Consider the following 17,795-nt stretch of genomic DNA (forward strand, 5'->3'; position numbering starts at 1 on the left):
TTAAGATATAGGCACGAGTTTATGTGCGAATAAAACGCATGTAAAGATTCCTTAGCAGCCAGAATCGTCCGACTGTTAAGTCGGTCATTTTTAAAGTGTGATGGCACCTGTGAGTATGCGCAGCATGTTACCTTCGCTCCAGCCTTTGATCTTTTCCGCTCAATGCACAAGAGTCCATTTCCCCGCAGCCAGTCCGTGTCCCCGCTCCGGTTGTGGCTTAACCGTTGATTTACATCTACAAAAGGTAAAGTTGAGATACCAGCAATAAAATCTCCATATATTCCGTGTTTTTAGAAATATTATTTTTATGTCTGCGAATGATGTGAAAACGAGGTGCGAGTTTATTATCTTGCACTTAAATACCTCGACGCATTTTACTGATGTGTACATATTTATGACAAGGGGCTCGAGGTTAATGGACTTGCGGTGTTAAGACGTTTTCATGTCCGTAGCCCTTCGACATATATACAGTTGTATTTTATTGTCTATATCGTATTTATTGTTCTTGTTTTTTCAATATTGTTTCCTATAGTAGGAATGGTTATATATTATAATGTTATATATGTTGTTGTTGTTGTCGAATTAAGACCTCTGCGTATATCTCCAAATGCTTTATTGTAATATACACGTTCAGGTATCGATTAGATTTTAATACAATGTACAACTAAATAGGTCAGAGCGTCAGTATGGCGAAAACTAAAATTGCTTGTAATAAGCAATGAAACTGGAAAAATTATGCATCATAATAAAAATATCTTGATTACATTTCATGTATCTATTTTAAATGCTTTAATAATAATAATGATGATGATGATGATGATGATGATGATGATGATGATGATGATGATATTGATGTTGATGTTGATGTTGATGTTGATGTTGATGTTGATGATGATAATAATATTAATTCATATTGTACTTGAAAATGGGATGGTGAAAAAAAAAATTCAGGTCTAACTAAAGTATATGGGTTTATTTTAAGTTATTAATTTTCAGTGTGTCTGAAGCTATGATTTATTGAAAGTTTTGTTGTTATTGTTTTTCTTTTTTAATTTTTTTTAAAAATGTATCTATCTATCTATCTATCTATCTATCTCTATCTATCTATCTATCTATCTATGTCTATGTCTATGTACATGTCTGGATAGCTCAGAACGCGTCGTGGTTAGTCTGCAATCTGCAATTTGTGGGAGATTCGGGGTCACAGGTTCAAGTCCCAACAACGGTATGGGACAATTTGTGAGGCCAGAAAGGATTTAATTACACACACGTATTCATTCATTCATTTCAACTTATTTTCTTGCTTATATCCAGTTGAGGTTCAATCACGCTGTCCTGGGCACACACCTCAGCTATCTGGGCTGTCTGTCAAAGACAGTGGACTAGTTATTAGTTGGTTAGTGGTTAGTGAGAGAGAAGAGGGTGTAGTGGCCTTACACCTACCCATTGAGCTCTTAAGAACTCGCTCTGGGTTGGAGCCGGTACCGGGATGCGAACCCTGTACCTACCAGCCTGTAGTCCGATGGCTTAATCACTGCGCCACCGAGGCCGGTCTATACATGTGTATATATGTGCTCAATGATGAATGCAAATGAGTATCATTAAAGGATGAAAAACAAACGCATATGTAACAGCAGTTCGAAAAGTCAGCTGTTGCCAAACTACATGTAATTGTAGATGGTGAAATGATTTGCAACTCTACTAATTGGTTATTTACCAATCAATACGACACGACGTCGTTCACATTAGTCATGATACTGGATACGTGTTTGTCCTCACTGCTTCGTGCATTCATAAACCTGTGTTACAGATTCTATTTCTTGTTTCCATGACATTGTTATGGCCGGCTGAACATGGGACGTGGCATTTTTTTTTATATATATATATTTTTAAAAATAGAAATAAATAGCGCAAACCATACCGTCGATGTAATGATTTATGATAGTTAAGCAAAAATCCGATTAGTAAAAGTATGAAATATTATAATTAAATAGCAAAGAAAGCAAAACGTAGTTCAAGAAATACAGATGTTAGAATATCCACTATGAGCCTGAAAAGGAATGGACTTTAATGACGTCACAAAGATGATGTTAATCAGTTGTGGCTGGAAGCAACAGCTACAGGAACAACATCAACACAGGCAGAAAAACCAACAGATTAATTAACATATTAATTCGCAAGCTATTTTTTTGTTTCAGAGAATCCGACGTGACCAGAAAGAAAGAAAGAAATGTTTTATTTAACGACGCACTCAACACATTTTATTTACGGTTATATAGCGTCAGACATATGGTTAAGGACCACACAGATTTTGAGAGGAAACCCGCTGTCGCCACTTCATGGGCTACTCTTCCGATTAGCAGCAAGTGATCTTTTATTTGCGCTTCCCACAGGCAAGATAGCACAAACCATGACCTTTGTTGAACCAGTTATGGATCACTGGTCGGTGCAAGTGGTTTACACTTACCCATTGAGCCTTGCGGAGCACTCACTTAGGGTTTGGAGTCGGTATCTGGATTGAAAATCCCATGCCTCGACTGGGATCCGAACTCAGTACCTACCAGTCTGTAGACCGATGGCCTAACCACGACGCCACCGAGGCCAGTCGGACATGACCAGGTTTGATTGTTAACGATTAAGCGATTAATGTAATCACTATTTCAAATTAAAATATTATTGAATTTTAACGTTATTGTAAAAAGTTTAAATTTGTTTTAACGACACCACTAGAGCACATTGATTAATCATCGGCTATTGGATGTCAAACATTTGGTAATTTTGACATATAGTGTGAGAGAGGAACCCCGTTACATTTTACCATTAGTAGCAAGGGATCATTTCAATGCATCATCCCATAGACATGATAGCCTTTGGTATTTCAGTCGTGATGCACTAGCTGGAACGAGAAATAGCCTAATGGGCGCACCGACGGAGATAGATCCCAGACCGACCGCGCATCAGGCCAGCGCTTTACCGTTGGGCCACGTCCCGCCCTGAATTTTAACATCTGTATGTAGTATTTGTAATATGCACTATGATTGTAAATTTTTCATTTTGGTTTGTAACGGAATAGTCCCAGCCCCACAGTTCGCTACTGACTAAAACCATAGCCGTAAGAGGTCACAATCTGTTACACGACACCCTGATTTGGGCTACAGACCTACCGACAGGGACAGGATGAGGATTTTGTAGAACGGGTGGTACTAAACAGAGCGAGGTTAAACATGAACAATGTTTTTTGTTTGTTTGTTTGGGTGTTTTTTTTATCCCACCGCCACCTTTTCTTTCTCTCCTTTGACTTCCATCTCATTTCTTCCGATCTGGCGGCTCCTCCTATCTTTCAATTTCTTTCGCTGTCCTCTTCCACATCCCAGTCCTTGTCTCTCACAGACAATGTTAGTGTGGGGAAGTTCGCCACCTGTTGGATGATCGGTGCCGTATCTTTTTCACCAAAGCTCTCCTGGCCTCAGATCTAAGTTATCTTCCCATTTGGTTGAACAAAATCCGGAAATATGTCCGCGCAAGTAGTCTGCTGTTTGACTGTGATTATTTTATGGCAGACAGCTTTGACGTGGCGACTATTAGACTGACGTTGACAGGGGAGAGCATGTAGTTTACATGCATGTGTGACATGTTGACATTGGAGACTTTTTTGTGGTAATTCCGGCCTATGCGAAAGTAGTGTTTTTTTAAAATGTAAAATGGATGTACTCCGGCCAGGTTTAGTGGGTGTGTTTGTTTATACCAATATCCTGGGAGAAAGAGCTGGACAACAGGGGTTGTCCTTTTCAGGGTATGTTGCCGTTCAGGCAAAGATGGCCTCCTCTAGAAAACAACCGTTTTCCAGCCCACAACACTCATGAATTAAAATTTCTCATGTTCAGTAGATATCAAATAATCTGAGTACATCTTAGCACACATTATGTAATCAACTGAGAATCACCCGATTGGTATATTAAACTCCATTGTATGTGCTGTCATGTTTGTGGGAAAATATATGCGAAAAATCCCTTGCTGCTAATAGAAATATGTAGCGGTTTTTCTATATGAAATATAATATTTCAAAATTACTGAAGTGGTTGTCATTCAGTAGCCGATGATTAATAAGTCAATATGCTCTAGTGGTGTTTTTCACCATTTTGTTTTGCCATAGTGAACGTTTTGTAACAATCTCAAAAGACTGATACTAGAATATACTTATAGCTGACACACGTGATCTAACATATTCAACAATATTTTTAACAGACGTCAACACATTTTAACATTATGGTTTGCTTTTCACTCTGTAAATGATGTCTTTAGACGACTTTTTAGGATTCAGTGAAACGTATCATCGCAAAAATTGAAGAGGTAGAATTTAAAAAAAGAAGAATAAAAAGAATACGCATCTATATATTTTTAAAGAGGAACAGGTCTTATTTTCCCCCCAATTATCAACAATTTAGCACACCAAAAAAAGAAAGAAAAAAGAAGTGCGTAAGTTGTAATCGGTTTTTGTGTTCATCGGTGGTTTTCTTCTAAAAGTAATTATATAAAAAATATGACGATCGATTTATTATATTTACTAACGACATAATCATCGCCTGGCGCATCGACGCGCCAAACCCACGGCTCCCGCGTGCATTAAGCTATGAATATTACTCCGCCCACAGTCCATTTCAATTTCTTTGATCAAATAGTCCTTTTATCAGCAAAATATAAAATGAATTGGCCAATATATTTCTAATGGAAAACTGGGCGTCTTCAGGAATGGATATGTGGAATTTCTATTACTGAAAGCGATTTTATTCTAGGAAGTCGTTAAGCCATTAATTTCAGTTTACACTCGCATAAAACGGAATAATTTTTCAATGTATATTTCTTTGTTTTGGACTATATATACTGAGCGGTCTATAACAAAGGAGAGTTCACATATCGATGTGTTAATTCAATATTTTAACGCAAATGCAAATGGCTTTAGCTGTCCGTGTCAAATAGTAACAGTAATAAAATAGTGGTTGAAAAAAGGAATCGTTAAAATCTGTAAAAGGCTTTTTAGCACATGCTTACATCAAAATTAAAAGGACATTCCCAAGTTTGTTTCCGACTAATAAAATATTTCTACGATTAAACTTACATATTAAATATATTTTCTTGTTTAGAATATCGGTGTCTGTATATTCAATGTGTTTCTGGTCGTCTTAATATTTGTAAGAAGCCCAAACTGGATTTTGTCTTTAAATAATTTCGTACGAATGAAAAAATCTTTTTTAGGAAATAAAATGAAATTTAACCTAGTACAAATATTAGAACGATCAGAAACACGTTTAATATATAGCCACTAATATTTTGTGCAGAAAAATATATTTGATATTTAATTACAGTCGTCAAAAAGTCTCTTTTAGTCAATAACAACTTAAAAATTGCAGCAAACTCAGGAATGTCCCTTTAACTTGGATCGAATGTTTGACACGTTCAGTATGCTGTATATTAATAGAGAAATCTCTTAAAACTTACCAATATGGTAAACATGTTTAAATTGTTAGTTTAATTTTCTCTTCAAGTTCAGAAACAGATCAGTAATCATTATACGAATTATTGTATATCAAAGGCCGTGATATGTGCTATCCTGTCTGGGATGATGCATATAAAAGATCCCTTGCTACTAATAGAAAAAATGTAGCGGGTTTCCTCTCTAAGAAGGGCGGGGCGTATCCCAGTGGCAAAGCGCTCGCTCGATACGCGGTCGGTCTGGGATCGATCCACGTCGGTGGGCCCATTGGGCTATTTATCGTTCCAGCCAGTGCACCACGACTGGTATATCAAAGACCGTGGTATGTACTACCCTGTCTGTGTGATGGTGTATATAAAAGAACCCTTGCTGCAAATCGAAAAGAGTAGCCCATGAAGTGGTGACAACGGGTTTCCTCTCTCAATATCTGTGTGGTCCTTAACCGTATGTCTGCCGCCATATAACCGTAAATAAAATGTGTTGAGTGTGTCGTTCAATAAAACATTTCTTTCTTTCTTTCCTCTCTAAGACTGTCAGAATTACCAAATGTAAAGTAAAGTTTGTTTTATTTAACGACGCCACTAGAGCACATTGATTTTTTATCTTATCATCGGCTATTGGACGTCAAACATATGGTCATTCTGATACTCTTTTTTTTAAAGAGGAAACCCGCTGTCGCCACATAGGCTACTCTTTTACGACAGGCAGCAAGGGATCTTTTATTTGCGCTTCCCACAGGCAGGATAGCACAAACCATGGCCTTTGTTGAACCAGTTATGGATCACTGGTCGTGCAAGTGGTTTACACCTACCCATTGAGCCTTGCGGAGCACTCACGCAGGGTTTGGAGTCGGTATCTGAATTAAAAATCCCATTCCTCGACTGGGATCCGAACCCAGTACATACCAGCCTGTGGACCGATGGCCTAACCATGACGCCACCGAGGCCGGTTACCAAATGTTTGACATCCAATAGCCGATGATTAATATATCACTGTGCTCTAGTGGTGTCGTTAAACAAAGCGAACATTTTTTTATACGAATTATTATGTTATGAGGACTCGATTTAGCCCTGTGGTAAATCGGTCATCTCACTGATCTAGGATCGATCCCCGTCGATGGGCCCATTTTGGCTATTTGTCGTTCCAGCCAGTGCACCACAACTGGTATACCAAAGGTATCAAATAACCGATGATCAATAAAATCAATATACTCTAGTGGTGTCGTTAAACAAAACAAACGTTAACTTTAATAAGTTATATAACTTATACATTTTCTTTCCCAGTTAAGCCCAGCGCTGTGAATGTATTGAAATTAATGACTACCACAGCCATTTATCTTAATGTGGTAACATTATCGTTTTGAATGAATGGCAACAAGGGTTTCGGGTCAAATGTCACGTTAACATTGACCCCTTCGTTTACTACCCAGGCCCTCGTAAACCAGGCTTTATTAATGGATCAGGATGACTCAATTAAAACGATCGACGTATCATAGATCTTGAATGGAAAATAAAAAGATCGTTGCACATAACCTCTCTCAAGGTGTGTTCCGAATCACAACTTGTTGATTGAAACATATCTTGTTGCATATACTATAGGAAATGACTGCGCACATTTCAACATGTCTTCTGCACACTACGATCAACTATAGGCGTACGGACTCTCCCATTTTTGTAGGGGGTGAGGGGTAGGGGCAGGCTGATTTTTTTAATGCGCGAATTACATGTAGATACCCGAAACTAGATAACAACATTTTATTGATATTAGCATTACTGCCAAATAGCTATATAGGGTTGCAAACGAATCATTGTGCATTTTTACATGGAAAAAAGTTTTGTTTTATTTAACGACGCCACTAGAGCACATTGATTTTTGTATCTTATAATCGGCTATTGGACGTCAAACATATGGTCATTCTGACACTTTTTTATTGGAAACCCGCTATCACCACATAGGCTACTCTTTTACGACAGGCAGCAAGAGATCTTTTATTTGCGCTTCCCACAGCCAGGATAGCACAAACCATGGCCTTTGTTGAACCAGTTATGGATCACTGGTCGGTGCAAGTGGTTTACACCTACCCACTGAGCCTTGCGGAGCACTCACCCAGGGTTTGGAGTCGGTATCGGGGGGGGGGGGGGGGGGGGGGCTGTGGGAGGGCAGGGGCAGCCTCGAATTTTTTAAATATTTTTTTCTTGTTTTTTTTTCTTGTTTTGTTTTAAACAACAGAATAGCCTACATTACTATTCCCTGACCGGCCTCGGTGGCGTCGTGGTTAGGCCATCGATCTACAGGCTGGAAGGTACTGGGTTCGGATCCCAGTCGAGGCATGGGATTTTTAATCCAGATACCGACTCCAAACCCTGAGTGAGTGCTCCGCAAGGCTCAATGGGTAGGTGTAAACCACTTGCACCGACCAGTGATCCATAACTGGTTCAACAAAGGTCATGGTTTGTGCTATCCTGCCTGTGGGAAGCGCAAATAAAAGATCCCTTGCTGCTAATCGGAAAGAGTAGCCCATGTAGTGGTGACAGCGGGTTTCCTCTCCAAACCTGTGTGGTCCTTAACCATATGTCTGACGCCATATAACCGTAAATAAATTGTGTTGAGTGCATCGTTAAATAAAACATTTCTTTCTTTCTTTCTTTTACTATTCCCTGAGTTTTCTTTTTACGCCCTCCTCACCCCCCCCCCCCCCCCCCCCCCCCACACACACTCCCATCACCACCCTAGTTATCTTAGACTAGATGACACCGCGAACGATGGGGATCGTCTGAACAAAACCTCTGTGACAATAATTATGACAGAATCGCTCACGGCAAGACCCAGTATTACAGGCCTGTGAAACCCGAGCCGTTCAGACCCATTATTCACGCCAACTGGTTTATTTACTTTGTATATATAAGTGTCCAGTTGCTGGTACTACAGTGATTGAGCCACCAAACACACTCTAAAACTGTGGTTCAAGTTTCATAACTCTTTATCAGTTTGTTACTATGGGAGTTGAGTTTAAGGATAGTTTTGTCTATCATGTGAGCGATTTTTGACGCGGCGCCAGCGCGATGACCCCCCCCCCCCCCCCGCCCCTCTCCCAGCATCGTGCAAATTATAAAAACACCACTATAGATAACCATGGAATCGATTATTTGATGATTCTGTTTACCGTTTTCTGCGCCTGCACCCCGTCAAAAACCCGCACACACAGATGTGGACCGTATCTGGCGGTAACAGGCGCATTTGCTGGGAATTGTCTACGAGGAGGGAGTTTTTAGGGGTATCTGGCCATTATTCCCCGCAATATACATTAAAAAAATAAAAAATGCTTGAAGCAAGGGTGTTTTGACCCCTCCCCCCACCCCGAAACCGCTCTACACGCCCGCCTGAGTAGACTATTTACGTTGACATAAGGATTCACAGAGTTGAAATGTATTTGGCTATTGCTTTTCCAGGGACGCGAGGGTAGGATGGGTGTGTTGGTGGTATACTTCAGCGGTAGAGTGCTCAACGAGTTGATATTGAGTATCATAATGACTGGAATGTCAAAGGTCGTGGTATGTATTACCCTGGGCATAGGAAAGTAGATATAACAGATAACTGATAAGTGTAGCCTATGTGGAAGTAGTGTCTTTAATCTCTCTCTCTCTCTCTCTCTCTCTCTCTCTCTCTCTCTCTCTCTCTCTCTCTCTCTCTCTCTCTCTCTCACTTCTATTTCTGTTTGTCTGTCTATCAGTCTGTCTGTCTCTCTGTATATCTCTCCCCGTCTCTCTGTCTCTCTCTCTCTCTCTCTCTCTCTCTCTCTCTCTCTCTCTCTCTCTCTCTCTCTCTCTCTCTCTCTCTCTCTCTTTCTCTCTCACACTTCTATTTCTGTTTGTCTGTCTGTCTGTCTATCTGTCTGTCTGTCTGTCTTTCTGTATATCTCTCCCCGTCTCTCTGTCTCTCTCTCCCCTTCACCTCACTGTATCTATAACACATCCACCTGCTTCTAGCGACCACGTGTATAAGTACATTGTATCTCGGATAACTCTTGGATAGTTTGGACTCCAATACTTTAACACCAACAAAATGTGTTTTTTCTGTTCGTTGCCAGAGAAACTTTGAGATAATAATATTATTAAGTTCAATCAGCTGTGAATTGTCAAGAACTACAAAGACTAAATTGAAATTCTCCAGTCTCAATCCAGATCAAAACTCGCCAGTGCTTAAGCGTTTGACTTCTGAACACTTCACACAACAATACCCCGAGATCAGCTTAAAGAAAACTACATCCCTTAATTAGAGGTGTCCGTTAAAAAGGAGTCGTTAATGGCACATGATCAGCGACTTGGAGAAAAGGCTAAGTAAGTAAGTAGGTAAGTAATCAAAGGGTCATTTATTCCTAAGAAAAGTAAACACAGATGAATAAAGCCATAAATATATAACTACCTTCCACGGATCTGAACAATTTGTCCAAACTGAAAGTAAGCCAAGACAAACCAATTCTGCGACAGACATAGTGTGAAATTCCAGACTTTCTGATTGAAAACATTCACATAAAATTTAGGCATATAATAGAATAAATATAGGGGACGATATCTCTCGAGGAGAAATTTCTGATTCATTACTCTCGATTTTTTTCTCTGCATGATTGAATAGTAATTGCAAAGAACCCTGGCAAAAATCATTACATGGACATTTGACCAAGACACGTTTAAGCAAGAAAACAGAAGACCCTCTACAAGTGTAGATATACAAGAAGCACGGTTTTATACTTCGATTTTTGTATAAAGTTTAAAGTTTGCTTTGTTTAACGACACCACTAGAGCACATTGATATACAAATCATCGGCAAGTGGATGTCAAACAGTTGGTCATTTTGACATATAGTCTTAGAGAGCAAACTCGCTTCAGTTTTCCATTTGTAGCAAGGGATAGTTTATATGCACCACACCACAGACAGGGTAGCACATACCACGGCCTTTGATATACCAGTCATGGTGCACTGGCTGGAACGAGAAATATTGTATAAAATTCAAAGTGCCAATAACAAGTGCATAAAGTTCTCTGAGGCCTTTTCAAACTTCAACTGATTGGTTTTTGAGAACCATTTGAAATATATATATTTACTAATAAGGGCCACATATATATTTTTAGCCATGGTTAACGTTAGATTTTAATCTATATATTGCCTAGACTTCGGTCTCCTGTTCTCAATACAATTGAACATATTGGTCACATGCTACAGGTAACCATTTCCCTCTGCCATGTCCAGCCACACACTCTGCAGGAACACTGTCAGTGTTGAGAGGATGGAACAATCTTCTACAAATGCATATTCAAAGACTGATTAGGAGCATGAGACGATCATGCCAGACTGTTGTTGTGGCAAGAAGTCGGAGATGTTCTATTGTTGTTTCTTGTCTGTACTGATCTTCACACGTGATCGCCAAAAATATGTTTTTATGGATGGGTTGATCCTAGATAATCTTTCCTCTCTCTAAGCTTTACTAAATAATTAACTGTTGCATGTTAGTATTATTTGGTAATTAATGTCGAACACCTGAACGTTAGGCTGGCTGTGTGGAATTATTGATCCTTGGCAAACTTTAAGAAGTATATTTCAGAGGATACCAATTCTATACTACTAGTAAATAACGTTTCGCTATCACGAAATAGTAATTTCACTGGGTTCATCATATTCAGTAACCAGCTTTTTTACGCCAGACACTGAGATATTAATTTTTCTTACACACCCGTTGGTGAGAACAACATGCATTATTTTTGGTAACACATGGGTTGTTAACACACGAATGTGTATTAACAATTTCATGACATACGACTGGCTGCTCCTAGGTGATGACCAGGTCACCAGTGCCAAGCAGCCAGTGAAAAGCAACACGGTGGAAATAGATTACATTGTGACGTATAGTTAACCTGACAATCATGTGTCTGTGACGTGTAAGTTCGCTACAAATGCAACGGCTGTAAATAACTTTTAGTCCAAAAAGATGTTAAAACCTGGTATTTGCGGATATGTAAGAAATAGAATAATACATTCGTGTCCGTTAGATACCATTTATCTCACAACTCGTTGTTTAAAAAGTATCAAACGCGCTTTCGCTCGTTAGATACATTTTAAAACAACTCGTTGTGAGATAAATGGTATCTAACGGTCACTCATGTATTATTCTCTATATAATATAATATACCACTGACTACAGTAATGCCAGGATCAATGCCCATTGCAATGCATCCAGATGTTTTCAGCGAAGTGACGAAAACAAGAAGCTTGGCAATTGCATCATTGATTTGGCATCGGCAGTGATAATAAGTTGTTGATAGGCCTGCTACCTACAAAAGATCTCTGTACACAAGTAAAATATTCAGAGTTTCAATCTCATTTTTCCTAAATTAAACCACTTACAGTCTGCAGACGAATACAGTCAAGTTTCATGCATCCATATACAACAGTTAAGGAAACTTGACTTTTCTACCCTTGTCATGGTAAGAAAACAAGAAAATAAAGATGTCAAAAATGACATTAAATACATTTTCTTTTCTAGTACATTCTGTTCATCCTAATGTTCGTACTATGTCAAACTTCATTTTATATCCCAGAATATATATTTCCGTACGTAGGAAATTACTAGGAGGTACAATTAATTTTGGACTATTACAAACATTAGAACGACCAAAAACACATTGTGTATAATGGGCTCTTATATTTTAAACAATAAAATGTATTTAGAAGGGACATTCCTAGTTTGCTGCAATTTTTGATATGTTATCGACTATATGTTATTGTAATTACATATCAAATATATTTTTCTGCATAAAATATTAGTGGCTGTATATTAAACGTGTTTCTTATCGTTCTAATATTTGTACTAGGTTAAATGTCATTTTATTTCCTAAAATAAAAAAATTCGTACGTACGAACATATTTGAAGACAAAATCCAGTTTGAGCTTCTTACAAATATTAAGACGACCAGAAAAACATTGAATATACAGACACTAACATTCTAAACAAGAACATATATTTAATATGTAAGTTTAATCGTAGAAATATTTTATTAGTCGGAAACATCTTACAATGCAGCAAACTCAGGAATGTCCCTTTAATATGTATTTTTAGTCAATATAATGCTCTACTGGTCAAACGCATCTCACTGTGGCAGCAAACTCGGGACAGGCTGTTCCTGAAATAAGGGGGCTGGACGTAACCCAGTGGTACAACGCTCGCTTGATGCGCGGTCGGTCTGGGATCGATCCCCGTCAGTGGGCCTATTGGGCTATTTCTCGTTCCAACCAGTGCACCACGGCTGGTATATCAAAGGCCGTGATATGAACTACCCTGTCTGTGGGATGGCGCATTTAAAAGATCCCTTGCTGCTAATTAAAAAGAGTAGCCTATAAAGTGGCGACAGCCAGTTTCCTCTCTCAATATCTGTGTGGTCCTTAATCATATGTCCGACGCCATATAACCGTAAATAAAATGTGTTGAGTGCGTCGTTAAATAAAACATTTCCTTCTTTCCTTCTTACAGAAATAAGTTCACGAAAAAAAAAACAAGCATTGGACAGATCCGTCGCAGGACCAACACAATCCGTCTGCAACTGTATTCCCATAAAAGTTCTGTCATCTGTATCGACATGTCTCAACGTGCGTCGAACGAAGACCTGCTACGGATTTTATGGATGACGTAAATTTTTCAATAGTCACTTTTCCCTTTATGTCGAGCAATATCCTTTCTGCTCCAGCTTTTGGTGTCTGCATATTGCAGATTTCAAACAGCGCCATATCATTCTAGCACAGACGACGTTTTGTTCCATCAAGGTTATGATGTTCAGGAACTCCCAAGGGCATTCAAAAAGGTTTATGGTAGACATTTGGAAGCTATATCTACTAAATACGATGCATCACTGACCAAAATGATGGATTCCATATTTTGAACTTGTGCATTCTTTTTCATCTCTTTGGTGAAACTCTTGCACATTTATTATTTTGTCATCGTTTTAGATGATGGGACAGACTTACTAGATGTGGCGAACACCCGATATCATCACTGTTGTGACAGTGATTCATGAGTGCATGTAATCACAGCTGTACTTATTCTAACGAGCTCTGGCTGTTGCTAATTTGTAGTAAATTAGTTTGGGAGTGGCAGTCCTCTTTGTGGCGGTTCAAAAAGGATGTATTGTCAAATACAGGATCTTCTCGGGAGTGGCTGTCCTCCTATAGACAAAGTACTAGACAGAGATTCATGGAATCAACCACTATTTTGGCAAATGTCCATTAGACTATATTGTGCAGAGATACGGCTCTGATTATGATCACCTTTCTTCTCCGGGGAAGATTTAGTTAAAGAGACATTCCTGAGTTTGCTGTAATTTTTAAAGATGTTATCGACTAATAAAATGTTTCTACGATTAAACTTACATATTAAATATAATTTCTTGTTTAGAATATTAGTTGCTGTATATTAAACGTGTTTCTGATCGTTCTAATATTTGTACTAGGTTAATTTTCATTTTATTTCCTAAAAAATACAAAATCCAGTTTGGGCTTCTTACAAATATTAAGACGACCAGAAACACATTGAATATACATACACTGCTATTCTAAACAAGAAAATATATTTAATATGTAAATTTAATCGTAGAAATATTTGATTAGTCGAAAACATTTTACAATGCAGCAAACTCAGGAATGTCCCTTTAATGGCAATCCTCCAATTGCAACCTACTAACATTGTCCCTCGCTCTTAGTATTACCAATGTTGTAATCATCACTAAACAAATACCAGATCTTACATATTGATATCATCATGATTAATCCAAGATCACGTCTGATGTACACATACAATCAAGACCCAAATTGCTAGATATAGGGTGTATACCACCAAATCAACTCCCACAGACGACAATAGTAACATATGTAGCTAAAACCCCTATATGCATTATATCAATCGACATATTATACACAATCGATATAAATACTACGACCCCTTTCCATTAAAGTAAATCGGAAACAATGGGGGTTAAGTTGCTCATTTTGGACATAACGGGTAGCGTCTATGACTACCCTAGTTCTGCACAAAAATTGCCATGCTATTTGTAGTTGGACTACTAACATGTTTCAAGCGCAAAGGTATTGGTACATTGACACTAGTTCATGAATTTACCTGCCAGATGAACCAACATCTCATCACAACAAACACTGTCATATTTATCACCAATGACAGGACTTGTGGTATTAACTGCTCTTTTAAGAGTTAGGTGCATCTAGAACTTTGACCCAGCCAGATGTTAAACTTTGACCCGGCCGGATGTTAAATTTTGACCCAGCCGGATGTTATTTGGTTTAGCACTACCTATACTGTAACTAAAACATTTTGCTTTACCATCTTGTTCAATACAATTAGCTTTGAAACAAAACCTCTTTTGCTGTCCTAAAGAGACCCGACTAACTGCCACAGACAAGATGGTTGCATGTATTAAAACGCTTCACTGCTGCACATCAGAGGTGTTCTTGTTCTCCATTGCCGAACGTCTGTCTGCTGTCTGTCTGTCTGTCTATGTAAACTAAGAAACAAATGACGCCAAGCACTGAGCACAGTAAATCATTTTATTCAGGGTAAATTGTGTGGCGAAATAAAGGGCTGTTTGACAGCAGGTACATGATAATGCTATTGTAAGATCATAACACATTTCGTCATGATCATTGTTTATAGAAATATAGAAACAAAAACACGGACACGGAAACGGTGATGTAACATGAACAAAATGGGAAGACACGATACACTGTCTTGCACAATATTATTATTTCTAACACATACACGAAAACAAAACAGTTTCCCAGTATTTTTCATTATTTATTGTATGAAGCTATGACATACGAATGTATATATTTAATAAGCGATCTTTTAGTAATATGCTGGTAAATGTGGTAGACAAAAAGACCAAAAAAAAGACAAAAAAAAAAGGAAAAAAAGGAGATATATTCAAATAAATGCTGTTTAAATGTTAATAATAATAATAAATATCTTACAGTTAATACTATAATAGTGTGAAAATGCTTCAAATATTGCACCTCATAACGTTAGATATAAAACTAATGAAAAAGAAACTATTATTAAAAATATATATAGAGAACTACATTCGTGAGAGAAAATGGCTGCTTAAAAATGTAGTGGTCATGAAATACCTTGGAATTCCTTAATTCGTAATCTCAAAATGTTAGTCTCCTAACAAGGACTGCTGCATAATACAGGTGGCCTCTCTGGACGAGTGGTTACTAAATACAAAGTGTATTATATACGCAGGTGACTGTTTAATATAGGTTATAATGTATTATTATTAACTACATGTAATATGGAATCTGAACAGGATGATACCTTATAAGACAGGTGACTGCCTGATACAGATGACCTAGAAGAATAGGTGAGCGATTATACAGGTGGTCTCTTACGACAGGTATTCAGGTCAACTGTACTATTACAATGATTGGTTGAAACTGTATTGGAGAGATAATTTAGTTATGACCTTTGCTTTCCGTTTATATTAATTTAAGACCTTCTTCTTACTGTGTTAGTCACTAATCTTCAATATTGTCATACCTAATTAAATTTAAATGAAACATGTCACTGTTTCAGCTAGGTAAAAACATAAATGCTTCCCTCACACTGTGTTAACATGTCTGTAATAACCGTTATTAAATTAGTTTGAATATATTTAATATGTAAGATATTTTCCAGAAATACAAATAATATAACTGCACACATCAAGAATTCAAGAATGTTCATGGTTCTTTGCAGAAATTAAATTTGAATAAAATGCCCTCCTTGAATAAAACGAATAATAGAGTAACTGTAACTGTAACTGTAACTGTAACTGTAACTGCATTGCCTCAGTAGTATCATCATTTGTTAGAAAAGCTGCAAGTTAAAACAGTAAACCCACTATATAACAAAATATAATATTTAAAAAATAGTTACGCCCACTATGAACTAAAAATTAAGTATTGACTTATAAAGTTACGTTTTATTTGCACTGTGAATACCCCTGTAAACATATGTTCCTAAGGCTTAAAGAGAATCTTAATTAGACATGTACGATTTTAATTGTTGTTGTCTCCCCCACCCCATGTAATAACTTCTGGATTGGCTGAAAACTAATGTCAGAGCACTTTTTGTCAGGTATAACTGTTCAGAACCTTTGTAACGATACTCATTTTACAAGTAAAGCACTTTAAGCATAAACGGATACATAACTTATTCTATATACAATAACAGAAATATATAACAATCACTCTAAGGACTGCCAGCCTACAAGAGTAAGATTAACCCATATTTCCTGTGCATATTAACCCTTTAACGTGTGTGTGTGTGGCGGATTGTTTTTTTGTGGGTTTTTTTAAAACTTAAGACTTCAGGCCTGTATATGCAGGTGTATTGGGTGTGAGCACACCCCATTTCATTTTACCTTCCATTTTAATTTGATTTTCGTGCTTATATCCTTATACCTGATCTTCTACCCTTAAACCATCTAGAGCTACATATTTTGTTTTCTAGAAGTTTTCTACATAAAGCCACAGTATCCTTGTACTCTATTTACGTGATCATATCCTATTAAAGGGGCATTCCTGAGTGTGTTGCATTGTAAGATGTTTCCGACTAATAAAATATTTCTACGATTAAACTCACATACTAAATATATTTTCTTGTTTAGAATAGTAGTGTCTATATATTCAATGTGTTTCTGGTCGTCTTAATATGTGTAAGAAGCCCAAACTGGATTTTGTCTTCAAATAATTTCGTACGTAGGAAAAAAGTATATTTTAGGAAATAAAGTGAAATTTAACCTTGTACAAATATTAGAACGATCAGAAACACATTTAAAATACAGCCTCTAATATTTTGTGCAGACAACTGTATTTGATATGTAATTACAATCGTTAAAAAGTCTCTGTTAGTCGATAACATCTTAAAAATTGCAGCAAACTCAAGAATGTCCCTTTAAACGTTCCGGCACGTCCATTCCAAGCCCAGTCTTTGACATGGCCAATGGCTGGACTTGGGACAGGATAACAAAGCCACCAGTGTCTTAGAATTATGAATCGTCCGCTTGCACCATACCTCAATAGTTATCGTTTGCAAAGGCCAATGAGAAGAATAAAATTTCCTCCTGATTCCCATCCCACCCTCCGCGTACATGCCAGGATCATATTATATCTTCCACGAAAACCGTTCAGTGTAAAATATAATTTACGTTTCTGTCTGTTCAGTATACAAAACTGTCCTGTCTGTCCATAACAAATGAACTAAAAC

Source organism: Gigantopelta aegis, chromosome 9, assembly GCF_016097555.1.
Source record: "Gigantopelta aegis isolate Gae_Host chromosome 9, Gae_host_genome, whole genome shotgun sequence".
NCBI lineage: Eukaryota > Metazoa > Mollusca > Gastropoda > Neomphalida > Peltospiridae > Gigantopelta > Gigantopelta aegis.